At 25.4% G+C, this 15,455-nt stretch overlaps 1 protein-coding gene across 4 annotated transcripts in view; it reads right to left on the bottom strand.

Moving 5' to 3' along the window:
• LOC136972618 (uncharacterized) overlaps positions 1-15,455 on the bottom strand; it is a 264,970-nt gene that overhangs the window by 159,597 nt on the left and 89,918 nt on the right. For 2 of the 4 annotated variants that reach the window (XM_067267197.1, XM_067267203.1), the window contains exon 1: positions 4,164-4,251. The exons of 1 other annotated variant lie outside the window; for it this stretch is intronic. The gene's annotated coding sequence lies outside the window, so the exon portion shown is untranslated. Of the gene's footprint in view, positions 1-4,163; positions 4,281-15,455 lie in introns of those variants that run through there. One more of the 4 variants, XM_067267202.1, reaches the window with a different exon arrangement.

Below are 15,455 nucleotides of genomic sequence, written 5' to 3'. Positions count from 1 at the left end.
TAATTTAATTTTATAGATAATGATATATAAAATTACTTAATTTCCCTTACAAGCCCTAATAGTCAGTTGAAATGAGATTAAAAGAAAAATGACATAACTAAGAAGACATTAACTGAAATCAATTACTTGGCAAGTCTACAGAATTTAATAGCTGATTATAATATTTTTATACAGAATTACTTTTATATAAATCTTGATTTATTTTTATAGAAAACGAACGAAAAACTAATAAAAGCTCCAAAAGACATTAACCCAAATGCATAGCAAGGAAAAAATTATCAATATTTAATAGTAAATTATTTGATTTGAAATATCAGATCAGCTTTGGTAAATCGCATCTCTGAAACTTTGCGTAGAGAAATCGTATCCTTATCTGTGCGCAACAATTTCACAATATAAAATGTTCATAATTACAATAATAGATAAGAATCAAACTACAAACTCATCCGTTTAACTTAATTATCCGAATGGATCAGCTTTATCCAATGCGATAACGTATATTATGGTACCAACTAATCGACGTATGAGGAGCTAAGTACATTAATCATTCTGCAGACAAATAATCGTTAGTCTTTTTGAAGAATCTTGAGTGTTTGTGGCGCCTTAAAACACTCATCAGAACTTCTTTAAGTGATATAAATGGTTTAAATATGATAATAAAATGGATAATGATAATCTATTTTTAAGTAATATAGATAAGCATCTACAACGTTCTGAAGTAATGAAGGTACAATCTTCTGTTTACGTATTGTTACAGTTAATGTAACATACTGATAAATTTTCTATTCTAAAACTAGAAAAATAGACGAAAATGTATTTACTACTTTGCTTTTTTTTTTTTTTAAATCAGGGATTCGTATAATGAAGGCATTTATTAATAAACGCGAAGTCTTTGTGATTTAATGACGTTCAACCGGTTTCCATTCTTTAAATGGATAAAAAAAGACGCTTAATTTTTCTCGAAAGTCATCCCGAATAATAGGATGTAAACTAGTAAACGGCATTTAAAGAGAATTCATTTAGTTCATTAAATTGTTGACTCGTTTTTAAAAAATTCTATCGATTACTTCTGTAGATAATGATTTTCAAACTAAAAATTTATACTCCTTATTAAATTATTTTAAAAAAAAATATTTCGAAATCTCATATAACCAATCATTACAAAAACCAAAGAAAAAACTTTGAAACTGACAATGCAACCAATCATCGTTAAAAATCCTTTAAGCTTTTTATCTCTTACATCATACAGAGGACCGCCTGTACGCATATAAACTGTTGTTTTTAATTATTTAAAAATTAAATTTAAGTACTCTATAAAATTAAATTTAACAAACAATAAGTACTTAAATAACATAACTTAATTCAATGATACGTCATTCAAGATAATTAAAAAATAATTATACATAAAAAAGATTGTATATGCTTTCAAGTAACTTTTTTTGGTTGTTAGAGTATTTGTTTTCGATTTCTGAGTTGTCTGCAATGTATCAACACTCTAGATAATTACTTGGAAATTTAATACCACTTCAGAAAGCATGTAGTTTGCCTTCTTCTATATAGAAAGAAATGTTAGAAATATTTGTAAACACTCTGTTCTTATATATTGAAAACTGACTTCACATTAATTTTTGATAATTAATTTTTTTATCTTAAAAAAATATCCATTTTTTACTTTAATTGTTATAATTTATATATTAATTTAATGTATTGTAATGATGATTAATGAAAAAAGTAATAATAGATAAATGTATACCCTTCCATTTTTATTTTTCTAACTAACCATCATTAAAGTCTTATCATCTATATCTATCAGAGAACTATTTATTATAACTTTTGTTATTGTCTCTTCCATCTTTTAAGGTTTTTCTATTCGTTAACAATTCATTTTATAAGTCTGTAAGAATAACTTGAATAGAAATAAATATAAATAAAAATGTTCTATATGTCTTATAAATAACTTATATAAAGGTGTAAAGAAAATTAGAAAGTCTCAAACTAATACAGTATAATCTACGGTAGCAACAATATATACGACCATTAATAATAAAGACATTAAAAGTCAAGTATGATATCTAATCTTTCCATTGTTTAGTTGAACGAATATAGTTTTTTTCTTTCGTAAGTATTAAGTTATGACGTCTAGCTTATCTCTGACATATGACGAATCTAGTAAGAAAAGAGAGAGAAGAAAGGGGGAGAAAAACTAATTCACAGAATTTAACCAATAGAAAATAAGCTACTTCGATCGTTATAGAGAGATGTCAAATCTGTCAAAAAAGTACTCTTTTTTCCGCAAGCTGATCTTTTAAGAACCAACTAAAGAACCGAAAATCCCAAGAGAAAAAAGAAACTAATTCACTTCATAAGTTGGAGAAGAGGTGAACAATTTAAAATTCCTATATCGTATCTGTCTTGTAATTGGATTCGATACCAAGAGAAGAATTACTGAATTACTAACGCTGGAATACATTCCCCACGGTGTAAGCATGTTGTAGGCCAACTGAGTGTTAATTACGACAGAAATAGGAAATACAACACTAGAACGAACGGCTTCAAACCAGAAACAGAAAATGACGAATCAAGAAGTGGAAGATTAGTTAAAGAGAATCCAGTTATTCAAATGAGTTTGAAGAGTTGAGATTAGAAAACTAAGTCCCTTTGACAAACGTTTACTTATTATCGATAATAAGTATGTTGAAATAAAGATTAGGAATTCTTAGTTTATTAAATTTCGGATTTTCTTACAAAAATCTGTTTGCGATAATTACAAAATTTGGAAGAATTATAATTAATTTGAAACTACGCAGTACTCCTATTAATTCGAATCAATCAAATGTAAGAAAATTCGAATTTGAATAAATTAAACGTATCAATGACGTGAATAATTTATATTTATTTTTACGCACCATTCGTTTTACTTAACATTCTTGACACTTCACAGCTAATCGGTATGTCACTCAAGGTCTTCTTCACTTCCTAGAAGTAAATGTTTGTCTTGGGCTTTTCAGTGTTACTACATGTCAAATGTCATTTCAATACCATAACGTTGAAAAATCGTTTTGTTTTATATTCTTCCATCATAAAAATCTCAAAATTTTATCATCTTAACCGATTAAATTGATTAAAGTTTATTTTATATGAGCAATGTATCATAAATGATATGTTAAAGAATGGGTAAATAAAGTTTTATCTAATCGAATGTTTATGTAATATCTGGATTATAAATGTAGTCTAGTCTACGATATCATTATTTGTCTAAAAAAAAATAATTAAAATTTGTGTCAAAAACAAGATATATAAAGCATGCTAGCAATACTGAATCGTTAATAGCGTAACTAGTTTAGATAAGATCTGCTTGTAGATAATCTATTTTTCAACAGATCACTGTAGAGTCGGAACGAATATAAATAGAAGTGACAAAGTTAATGTTTATTGATATTATTATAGAGCGATGTTTCCAAACCTGTTTTTAATTGGCAACCTATTTCTATAATGATACTATCCAGAGCTACAGTTCGTGACCCCTGTGTAGGGATGCGATCTACAGGTTGAAGAACCACTTTTACCGAGTTAAACGATAGAATGGTAATGCAATACACATTTAAAGAATTACTTCGATTCTATTTTAACCTTGATAAACAGAGTTGAACTGTTTTCAAAATGGAAATGTCAAGTTTACTTAATTTATACTTTAAATAGTTACACCGTTTATGGTATGATTATCGATGTCATTTGACGTCAACATTTAAATGTATCAAGCTATTTATGAATTTAACTATTATCAATCAACGTCATGTCAATGACATTATATTTTAAAATATACAGCAGGAAGCGCATAAATGTATACTGTATTTCCAACTTTTACAAAATGACTACTTTAAACTAAGTGATACACTAAAAATTAGCATATAAATATATTATTTTTATAATATAAAATATATAATTTTAAGCGAAAAACTCACATTAATATGTTTTGAAACACGTTTCAAAACTGATTCATGCATGTCAAAATAGCACAAATATTACTTGAAAATACTACACAAATTAGATTTTTAAATAAAAATATATAATTTTTAAAGCATACGCTTTCAAAATAGTCACACGAACACTAATTAAATGAAATTCTTAAGTCGCATTTTTAAAAAAACTAAAATTTCTCCTACCTTTAAATAGCGCAATCCAATTGTGATAGAAACTAATTCTCTGCTGACTTTATCTTGTTTATGAATAAGATAAAAAAATTTTTTATGATTATTAACGTAATTATTTATCCAATCAGCTGGACGCTATTGCGAAATGAAATGTCAACATATTACAGTACTGATAGGATACGACTACTTATCAAAGGTGTTTCTGATAGAGGTCTATGACTTTAATAATCTTTAGTTTTAATTTTACATACCAAATAAAATATATAAAAGTAAAATAATTTATATTTTAATATTTAATCATACATTTTAAACTTCTTACACATTTAAATATTTAATTAACATTTTAAAAAAAATGTTTAATTAACATTTAGCGCCATCTCGAGAGGAATTTTCTCACTATTTTTTATACATAAGTTTTTATTTTTAATTACTAATATTAAAATCAAATTAAAAATATTTTAATATGGCTGAAATAATATTTACTGTAAGTATAATAAATAGAATTTTCTTATATGTATTATTTATTTCCGTAAATAATGATACCTTCATATATTTATTTAAGATGCTAATTTAGTATTAAAATTTTCTTAAGTAATTAAGCTAATTTTAAAATTTAATGTAAGTAAAGTTTATTTTTTTTAAACTTGTATATATATTTATTTTACATTATTCTTCTATAAAAATATAGAATAATTTAAATTTTTATATTAAATCACGTTTAATATCTTTTATATATTATGATATAGCATAAACATGAAAAGTTTTTAATATAAAAATCCAATATAAGAATAAATATACTTAAATTTACATTTTATAACTTAATAATGCTAAATATATATATATATATATATATATAATAATATTAAAAATAACATATTAGAGGGAATATAGTACATTCTTTTCATATTAAAAAAATACATTTATAACATATTAAAAAAGTAATAAAATAAAACTTAAATATGATTATATTATTATTTAAATCGTTGAAAAAAAATCACAGAAATAATTTTAGAATATTTTAAAATTTTGTTTTATTATATAAAAAAGATAATTATGGTTTATCAGCTTATCTACTTTAAAATGTATTATTATCTTTTTACGTAATTCCTTTGACACTGGAATTTTCCTCTTATCAATAAATTTTTTTTTAAAGATGGCAGTTTTAATTATTGACATTAATTTTCTATACATATTTTTATTTACAAAAAATTAAAAATGGTCATCAAAATTCATACTTAATATTGGTTTTACTATAATATTCTTATTTTAAATTATTAAAAAGTAAAATAAAATCATTCTATTTTTCTTAAAATTACCACATTATACTGTCTGATAAATAATACAGTTTAATGATAGATAATTCAATTCAAGTTTATTAGCAAAAGGGAAATATTTCCCTGTTATAGGGGGGGGGGTGATACATAGAAATGAAATTAACAATTTTAGCATTATATTATATTATATTAATAACAAACAATCATACTTTAAGAAAACCGTAGTCATTTTGCCTTATCTTATAGACATGAACACAATAAGTAAAAGATACTGTATTAGGACATTGAAGTTTTATAATAGTTTTTATTAGCGAGGTTGAGGCCGAAGTTTCCAACGCGAAAACGTGTACGTCGAACGTTCGGGCGCCGCTTTCCTGTAAGCCTAAAAGTTTGACAATGGCGTTTGGAATGTCGAGCATGATTTCATTGACTTTCCAAACGCCATTGTCAAACTTCTAGGCTTATAGGAAAGCGGCGCTGAACGTCCGACGTACACGTTTTCGCGTTTAAAACTTCGGCCTCAACCTCGCTATTTACTATTAACAACATTTATTTAATTTTTTAAAATTTTTTCCGTGATTTTAACAAAGTAATTATACAAATGTATAATTACTTGTTACATCATTCTTTGTACAATCTTTTTTATTGAGAAAGTTTAAGTTTATTTTGAGTTCAAGAGGTGAACTAGTTACATATTCGCATGATATCATATTGTTCACGCAAAGTATGCTGTAAGTTCTTGACTGTTTTTTAGAAGGTGGAATGTTGAGAAGTCTTCGGACTGACATAAGCAACAATGGGTATTTAAAAAATTTATGTAGGTATTATTAACAAAGAGAGAGTATTTGTTAAGGCGTAGCTGGATTATTAGTCGTTTCACGTTCAAATCAATTGGTTGCTACATGTATGGCTGGAAAGATGGAATTTCGAATAAGTTGGTGTACCAGGGATGATAATTACTATGGTTTAAAGAGAGTTGATCTTTATTTATAGATTGAGATATGGCAGAGTTTAATAGAAGAGTATAACCGTATTTCTAGTCCTGAATGATATCTTTAAATAATAGTTCTGATACGCCAAATGAATTCAGAATTTTACATAATTTGTATGGCCGTAACTGCTTGTAATTTACGTTTTTGTTCTGCTTGACCATTTCTTACGTAGAAAAGTTATATTATTGTCACTTTTGAATTTGAGTCTATAGTAAAATTTAATTACGTTTTAATAGCAGGGGAAAGGACCAGATACGATTTGTTTCATGTCGGAGAGCATAACCGGGAATTGTTCTTTCTAAATGAAATAATTTACGTAGAAAATAGATATAAAAGGTCTCGAGTTTATACAAGTAATCCAGACTCCAGATAGGACTTACATAATGAATGATTGGGTTCTTAGGCAAAAATAGTAAAAATTTTGCTGTTGTAGGTAGGTGATCAGAGATGTCAAAAGTAGTTGTGGTGAAGTCCAGACAGTAATCCATAGTAAGTCTGAACAGATTGTATTAATCAATAATTTGGATTTTCCGGCATAAGTAAAACAGGTGTATTCTGCAGGAATATCAGGTTTGATGCGTCCATTTATTATACACATTTTAAGATCCGTTATTATTTCTATTAGTTTTTTTACCAGTCTATTAAGCTGTTTGTGTTTCGACTGGCGAGTATTTCGTATTAAAGAATTAGGTCCATCATATCTCGAGTCCATTGTTTCACCAATTCTTGAATTAAAGTCCCTAGTATAATAGAGTAAAGTCGTATGTTGCCAAATATTAATCGGTTTGGAGGTTTCATTTAGATTTTTTAAATCATCAGGCGGGATGTAAACGAGCATTAAGGTCATTAATTTATTAGCTATATTTGTAAGAATAGGTTTGTTGATTGAAATAAGAAGCAGAATGTAGTTGTCGGATTTTTTTGTTTGTATTATTTTACAAAAATCTTTTTTTTATTAATATACAGAGACTACTGCTCGGACGACCTGGGCCTATTGGTTTATGTGCCATTACTGATTTAATTGTAAATTTATCAAAAAAAAATTTGACTTATAAGTCAGTTCAGAAGTTATTCAAGTTTCTGTTATAGCGAAGATATCGGGTTCATGCTTGGAGTAAAAAGAGTTGATTAGTGGAATTTTATTTTTAAGTCCTTGGCTCTTCCAGTTGACAAAAGTAAATAATTGGTTGTTCAAGTAAGTTTTATTGTATTGAATTTTACTTTACTTCTTAGTATATCAGCTTGTTGTATTTGTTAAAATAGAAGACGGAAGAAAGGTATTCACATGGACTAATTTCCCAGTGTTTAGACTGTAAGTTAATTTTTCACGTTCAATTATTAAAGTGTCATTACGTAGTTTGACCAAGGGATTATGTTTGCGCAATTCGTAGAAAGTTAGAAGTAAGTATTTACGTCTAATCCTTGAATTTTTTGTTAAGTCCGTTGATATTTGCACAATTTTCCATTCTTCTAGCAAATTCTGTTGTTTCTTCCGTATAAAGGTAGAAAAGATGCGATCACAAATATAATTATTGCCAAGGGTTAGTCTTATAGTTGAGTTTGGTGGTTTAGTTAATTGGACTATTTCCAGGATGTCTTCTTCAGCTATATTTTGCAATTTTAATGAAGTAGTGATGAAATTATGAATTTCTAGTCTAGAAATAGTTTTAGAATTGGGATAATTATATATAATTTTATTATTGCGGTGGTGATCATTAATTAAAGAGTCCATTCTAAAATGAATACAGTCCTTTTCTGCTTGTAAATTGTCGATCTGTTGTTTTAGGTTATTTATTTGTTCTTCCATTTTTTTTCTGCTGTTCTTTAGTTCCACGGATGTTCACGTATAAGGTCAAGATCTTTTATAATAATCATTTAGCTAAAAAGTTTATCGTTAGAAGTGTTAATCAAGTTGGAGATTTTGTTCCATAGGACTGTTGTAGAGGTATCTGGTGGATTGTCCGGATTATTAAGTACGAATGAAGTTAGTTGACTCACCTGAAAGACTATCAGTGCTAAGTTGTGACAAATTCAGGTTAGGATTCGCGTCCTCTGTAAAGTCTTCGTGAGAGTTTTTTCCGAAGTTAAGTTAAAATTCGTTATTAGCCTGAAGTTTGACGAGATTGGTTGATTTCTTTTGGCTTCCGGTTTAGAACGATTCATTGGCGGTCTTCCCAGCTTTGGTGGCGAACGTTACATTTTTACTGATATTATTATTACCTCTAGTGATATTAGTTAAAATAAATATAAACTTTTTGAACAATTTGAGTTAGTCAGAAGCAATCAACACTTAAACTTTATGCAGATAACGAGGTGCTTAGAAAAAGTCACCAGCAGCCTTGACTGTTGGAACACGCACCCCCTCTTAATGATAGATAATTGAAAGTTAAAAATAAATAAATAAATTTGATTTAAAGTTTGTAAATTATTAAATAATCAACGAGACTTAACCCATTTTCAAGAAGAAAATATTTTGTTTTATAAATAATATTTTAAGGTCACATTTTCTTTAATATATTTTCTACGCATTTTTGTATTTATAATATTCCGTCACAATTTTTTATTTATAAAATTTTATGCTTTACTATTCGTAAATTTTACATAGCATAACCGGAATGTCTTATTTTTAACTCGCATATTTTGCAATTCAGAAAGTTCTATCTAAACAAATATTTGAAGATATATTTTTCTAAATTTATGCAATATTTATATAGAAAACACTGCATTTCTAATATTATTACTTTGCAAGTTTTCTATTTTTATTTTTTGCCAAAATAAACATTAAAGTTATAAAATATTATTACAATTTTCATGCTTTAGGGCTTAAATAGAGTATGTAAAATTAATGATATTTTAAAGAGTTCGTTATACTCATACAGATAAAATTTAATGTAATTTTATTTGTATTTTAGTGTAAATACTATTAAAAATTTTATGTAATAACATATGATATACAGGAAATTAAATCAATATTTACACTCTTTTCTAATAACTCGAGTTTTATTAATTTATTATCATAGGTTATCATATCATATTCGTGTTAAAAGGAGCAAAAACACGCCATTACAATATATAATCAAAAATTTAATATAAAATCTATTATGTGAAAATAAACCTTTAATAGAAACTAAAATCCTTTATATTTATGCATATATAAAATATTTTTTTTTTTTTTTTGCATATTTAAAAAACTTAGTAGTAAAATTTGAAAATGTATATAATCTCTATATAATTTCTATCAATTTTTTTTTGTTTTTGACTATTTTATTATTTTATATTCATAGTTTGTTTTCTAGGCATTTTGATGCTTATTTATAATAAATTCCACTCATTAAACGTTGAAATGATATAAGAGACGTTGATATTCAAAAAAAAATTATTTTAAAAATTAATAATTTTGTCTAGTAATTCGTTAATTTTATTATTAACATTATAAACTACAAAATATAAAATTTGCATATTTCTTTTAACGTTAAAAATATATACTAAATAATATTTGTATTCTTCAGCAGCTAAATTATAATAATATATAACACGAGTCATTCTGTATTCTGAAAATACTTTTCTTCTCACTGTTACTTTTTCTCTTTCAAATCTACTTAAGCACAACCCTTGTCTGCAAAAAAAAGAAATTTTTGTTTCTCAAGTATGCAAGTATTTTGTATGTATTAAGAGATCGATATCTTCCACATTGTTCGACCCATCTTATTCTCTTTGTGATATTACTGTTTCGTCTATGACATTTTTTACTCTATTTCACCAATACAGTTAAATATTACTTATTAATGTATAGAAAAATAATAAATAATAATTTTTAACAGAAATATTACTTATTTAAATTTTACTATAAACTGATGGATGAAAATGCAAAATTAGGCTTTAATTGACGCTGAATGACGAGAGCTTCCACCATAAATATATACTAATTACAAAATAAACAATCAATATTATTCAATTATTATACCTTTGTGTCCTTTATCATAGCTTAAATTTATCTTTGTTAATTGATAAATGTACTAGTATACAAAGATAAATTTAATCAATATTACTTTCAGTATTACAAGTAATTGAAACTTTGATAATGTTTATAAAAAAATCTTAATAAGTTTATTTATTAGATTTAGAATATTACTTTTAGATGAGTGTTTTCAGCAAGAATTTCCTACTTTTACAGCATAATACGATGGAAATTCTTACTGAAAACACTCATCTAAAAGTAATTTTGTTATCGAGACAACTTGATTTTTACTTATATAATGTTATATTATATAAGCTTTGAAGTTCTCTATATTTAGATGTTTATTTGATAAAAGTGTCCTTCTTGTTATTAGTTACTAAGAAACCAATTACACTCAATTAATATCATATGAATATTACAAAGAAAAACAATTTAATAAAGCAGAATATTAGATAAAATAAGAAAACAATCAAAATATAATTAAAAACAATTAAATATAATAAAGTATGACCATAAGAAGGTATGTAAAATATATACTAATGACGTAAAAAGTAATCAATTTCATACACGTATTGGTTATTATCAATTCATCATTTCGTATCTCTTTTTTTAATTTTTTTTATCTTTGAAGTATTAAATAAGCTATAAAATTTTAAAAAGCTTTATGAAAAAACAATTAATAATATTAACAATGTACAATTAGATAGTTTAATATAATTTATAGAAGTGAAACTTGAATGTTATCCTTATAACCTTGACAGATAATTAACGTCATTTAAAAACATTATAACCTTAAATTATTACGATTCTTTTTATTATAATAAAATTATGTATTTGAAAATATGCGATAATTACACAAATATTTGAATGTTAAAATTTTTATAAAATTAAATGATTTAGAGAAAATAACCTTAAATATTAACATTTACAACATTTGTATGTAAAAACGTATCTTAACAATATACTAACATTTAAGTTTTAAGATAATTATACATCATAATTTTGAAACTATAATTATTTATTATGCTAAACGTTTTAAAGATGTATAAATAATAAATTTTATATTATATAATACAATATTCAAAAGTATTTTATTTTTAAAGGAAATTTCACTCTATTCCTAGAAAAGGAATTGAAAAATTACAATAATAAAAATAATACCGTACATTTTTTCCCCTATTTTATAAGTATAAAGTTCATAAAAAATGCCTCGATTTATTATTATATTTTAAAAAATGAAACAAGAGTAGAGGGAGAAAAAGATTTATTGGAATGAAAACTTTCAAGAATTTGCAGCAAAAATAACACTTTAAAATATTCATTAATTGTGATGAAGATTAAATTAAATTAAATTAATTATTTTATTTTACTCCTTCGTACAAAGATCAAGTAATGAATTCCAAATACATAAAAAATTTAAAGTAATTAATGAGATGAAATTTACTTATTATCGAGAAAATGCTTTGCATTCAGTTGGTTAGAGAAAGGAATGTTTAACAGATACAAGATATTTGGTTCTAACAGGAAATCTGATACAATTTACATGAGTTTAAATATACATGAGTAAATTTGAATTAAACGTGTTACTGTAACAACATTAAAGACATTTACAAGAAATGTAGTGAGGAAAGAAAAATTGATAGATGTACTCTGACATGTTTAACATCGTCTCGTATTAAAATATTATTTAATATAATTTTTAAGACAAATTCTTTAGAATAAAATGGTAAAAAATAATATTTGCCTATATAACAATTAGGCTATATTATACAGATTCCACGTAATATAATTATTGTATCTTATTACATGTAATTGTTGTAATTATATGTAATATAGAATATCTGTAATTGTTATTAATATAATACATTTTATTATATATGTTTGTTTGTATCGCTAAAGTAATTGCATGCGATATTTCTCTGTAATTGTAATTTATGTGATGCATTTTTTGTAAGAAACCTTTTTAAAAAATTGCAATTTATATAAATTTCAATCAACGAAATAAATTGCTTTATGTATTTTTTCACTTAAATACGATTGAGAAAATACATCATTGCGTATAATGAATTGTGTATGCAACTTCTAAACGAAATTGTGCAATTTATAATACAGTCAAACCTCTGAAGTAAACATCAAAAATGGCCGTTATTCGGAAGTGACCGTTGTTCGGAGGTTATTTTGTATTCATTCGAAAAAGAAACGTTCTTTAAAAAATGGTCGCCGTTTAGAGGTGGCCGTTTTTGGACGTTCGACTGTATATTAATATCTACAGTATATCTGAAATCAATGTATATTTATTTGCCATATGTAATTGTGATCTCTGCAACAGTTTATAGTATATGCAATTGCTGTATGTAATTAATACATATACATATACTATTATCCATAATAGTGATCAATATACAGTAATATATATTAATTGAAAATAATTGCTTAAAATTATAATCTTTAGTTAGAAATATTGAGAAAAATTGTGATATATGCGATAAAACATTAAAGATAATAATATTTTATAAATAAATATTACGTTTAAAATATTAATTTCAATAATATAATTGTTTATTATTCTGAACATCACTACTAAAAATAACGATCACATGATATAGAACTTAATCACAGCAAGTTGTGTAATCAAATTATTCTCTAGAACATTAATGTAATATAATATCGTAAGAAGTAACTGTCGATAACAAAATTCACGTAATATAATTATGGAAAATAATGATAAATTATTTTAATTATTTAAACATTATTAACATTAATTAATTAATTAATTAACTCCTATCGAGCAAGGAAAGATGATCAATTAAATTTTTTTTTGTATCACTTCAAGTATAGATAACAAGTTTGGAGAAATGTCATTATATCAACCGTAACAACATTACAATATTATCTCAATTAACATCAACACTATCGCTCCAAACACTAACAACATCGTTATTGACTGTTCAATCTCATAATTATTTCATTCACAATGATATCGATCAAGAAGAAATTGGCAAGTTGGAAAATAATATAATTAATTGTAATGGAGACCTTACTGATGGTCTTATCGATTTTTCAACCGAAAGAAAATAAATTAAAACGCGATTGTTCTTGTTTATAATACAGAAAAAAATTTTTTATACAAAACATTGAACAGAATTAGATTTATAGCAAAACATTAAATCTAATTTAGTAACATCACTAAGTTGAATATTGTACATGGCCGAAGATCGATTACAGAGCAGTCATTGTTTGGGTAAACATGGCCGCAACATCGATAGGTTTAGTGTAAAAATCGAAGGAAAGGAAACTTTTTTTGATCGATTAATAGGACAGGTTTCTTTTCTATAAGTAGGGAAGAAGTTGAAGACAAAGAGAATGGCGAGATGGTGTTACTGCTACATTTGTGTATTTATCTCAACAGATGTTACAATTCCGAAATCCTGCAAAACTTTACTAAAGAAAAAAAAAATTCAGAGATTAACGTCTAAAAACACGTTTGATAATTCTTTTCATAAAAAGTATAAAATCTATATATTGAGAAACGTAAAGAATATTTTTTTTATATTTTACTAGAAATGTTGCTAAATTTATATTTAAAAAGGTTTCTCGACTTTTTATGCAGAACACGTCTGAACGAGAAGAGGAAACAAAATCTTACAATTATAATAGTAAAAACATGTGATGCTTAGATTTGTAAAGAATTGATTACTCGAAAAAATTGTAACGATTCTTCTAGAATAGTAACGAAGTTTAAATGAAAATTCTTTAAAGTTTTTTTCACGCTTTTCTCCCCTCTTCTTAACACGGATCTATAAGTCCCAACGGAAGCCAAACTTGTGTAAATGTTTTGCCTATATGGCTCTATAGCTAGGAAGATTGTATCTTCAGTAGAATAATAATAATAATAATAAAACAAATTTTTCAAAATCGTTTATTATAAATGTAGTTTACCAAGTAAAAATATATATTTTCCATTTATAACACATAAATTATTGAAATATCAGCTCAATTTCTCTCATGAATGTTAAACTGTTCTGCGTATAAGTATATATATATACATATTTTATTAATCATTAAACTTTCATTTTCTTGGTTATTTGTTAATTATAAACTTCAGCTTCTTAATTAAAAATATTGAAAAGTTGTCAGTTTAGATGTCTTTATATTACACTTTAAAATTTAAAATGGTAATTAATATTTTTGCTTTAAATAACCGAATTTAATCAGAAAATCCTACAATTTTAAAAAATAACTTGAAATTTTAGTAAAGTTACTCTTATATACTCCAAACAAATATTATATCTTTCACGAAAATGATACTGCAGTGGATACAAAAGGCTTTGTTTGCAGATTGTTTATCTAGTGTTCAAGAGATAATGATCTCTGTTGAGAGTAATAAATAGTTGGTACAAGCAACACTTCTCTGTAAATATAATGATCCATCCAGCTATTGAAAGATCGGATATTCATTAAAAAGATTTCTGCAAGTCAGCTGCTGATAAAATAGCAACTACAATTTATTCAATATCATTACATCAATTAACACAAACTTTATACAGTTTAAGAAGATAAAATAGGTTATAATAATAATTTTTGTATGAAAATTTTTAATTGATAAATTTACAAAGATATAAGCCTACGTTATATAAATAGATTGTTTTTTTCTGTCCGAAACGCTTTATTGTTCAAAGTCTGTTCATTAGGATATACCTGAATATGATAGTAACATTATTAGTGATTTTAGAAACATTGTCGTTATCATTCTTATTGTTTTGTCTTTTTTATACCTTTAAAAATATTGATTATTTTATGAGATACGCGACGCGACGCGACGTCGCGACGCGTTGCAATCGATAGCAATTAAGTCGAATATTGCGTTGTTTATAACGATTTTAGTAATTAAAGTGAAAGTTTCTCTTTTCAAATAGGCAAATAAATTAATTTTATAACAAGGCTGTAGCAAATTATTTGTATAACGATATAATTTAAATTGACGCGCATAGTGAATTTACAAAGTGAAAATACTGTATTTTAGAAATTTTAAATCTTTAAAATATGTCATGAAACATCTCTATTAATATAATTCAATGTA

The sequence above is a fragment of the Centruroides vittatus genome, unplaced genomic scaffold, assembly GCF_030686945.1.
Source record: "Centruroides vittatus isolate TY-2023 unplaced genomic scaffold, ASM3068694v2 contig_299, whole genome shotgun sequence".
In the NCBI taxonomy this organism is placed as follows: Eukaryota; Metazoa; Arthropoda; class Arachnida; order Scorpiones; family Buthidae; genus Centruroides; species Centruroides vittatus.
The sequence above is the reverse complement of the archived record's forward strand: the minus strand, read 5'-3'. Positions and strand labels throughout refer to the sequence as shown.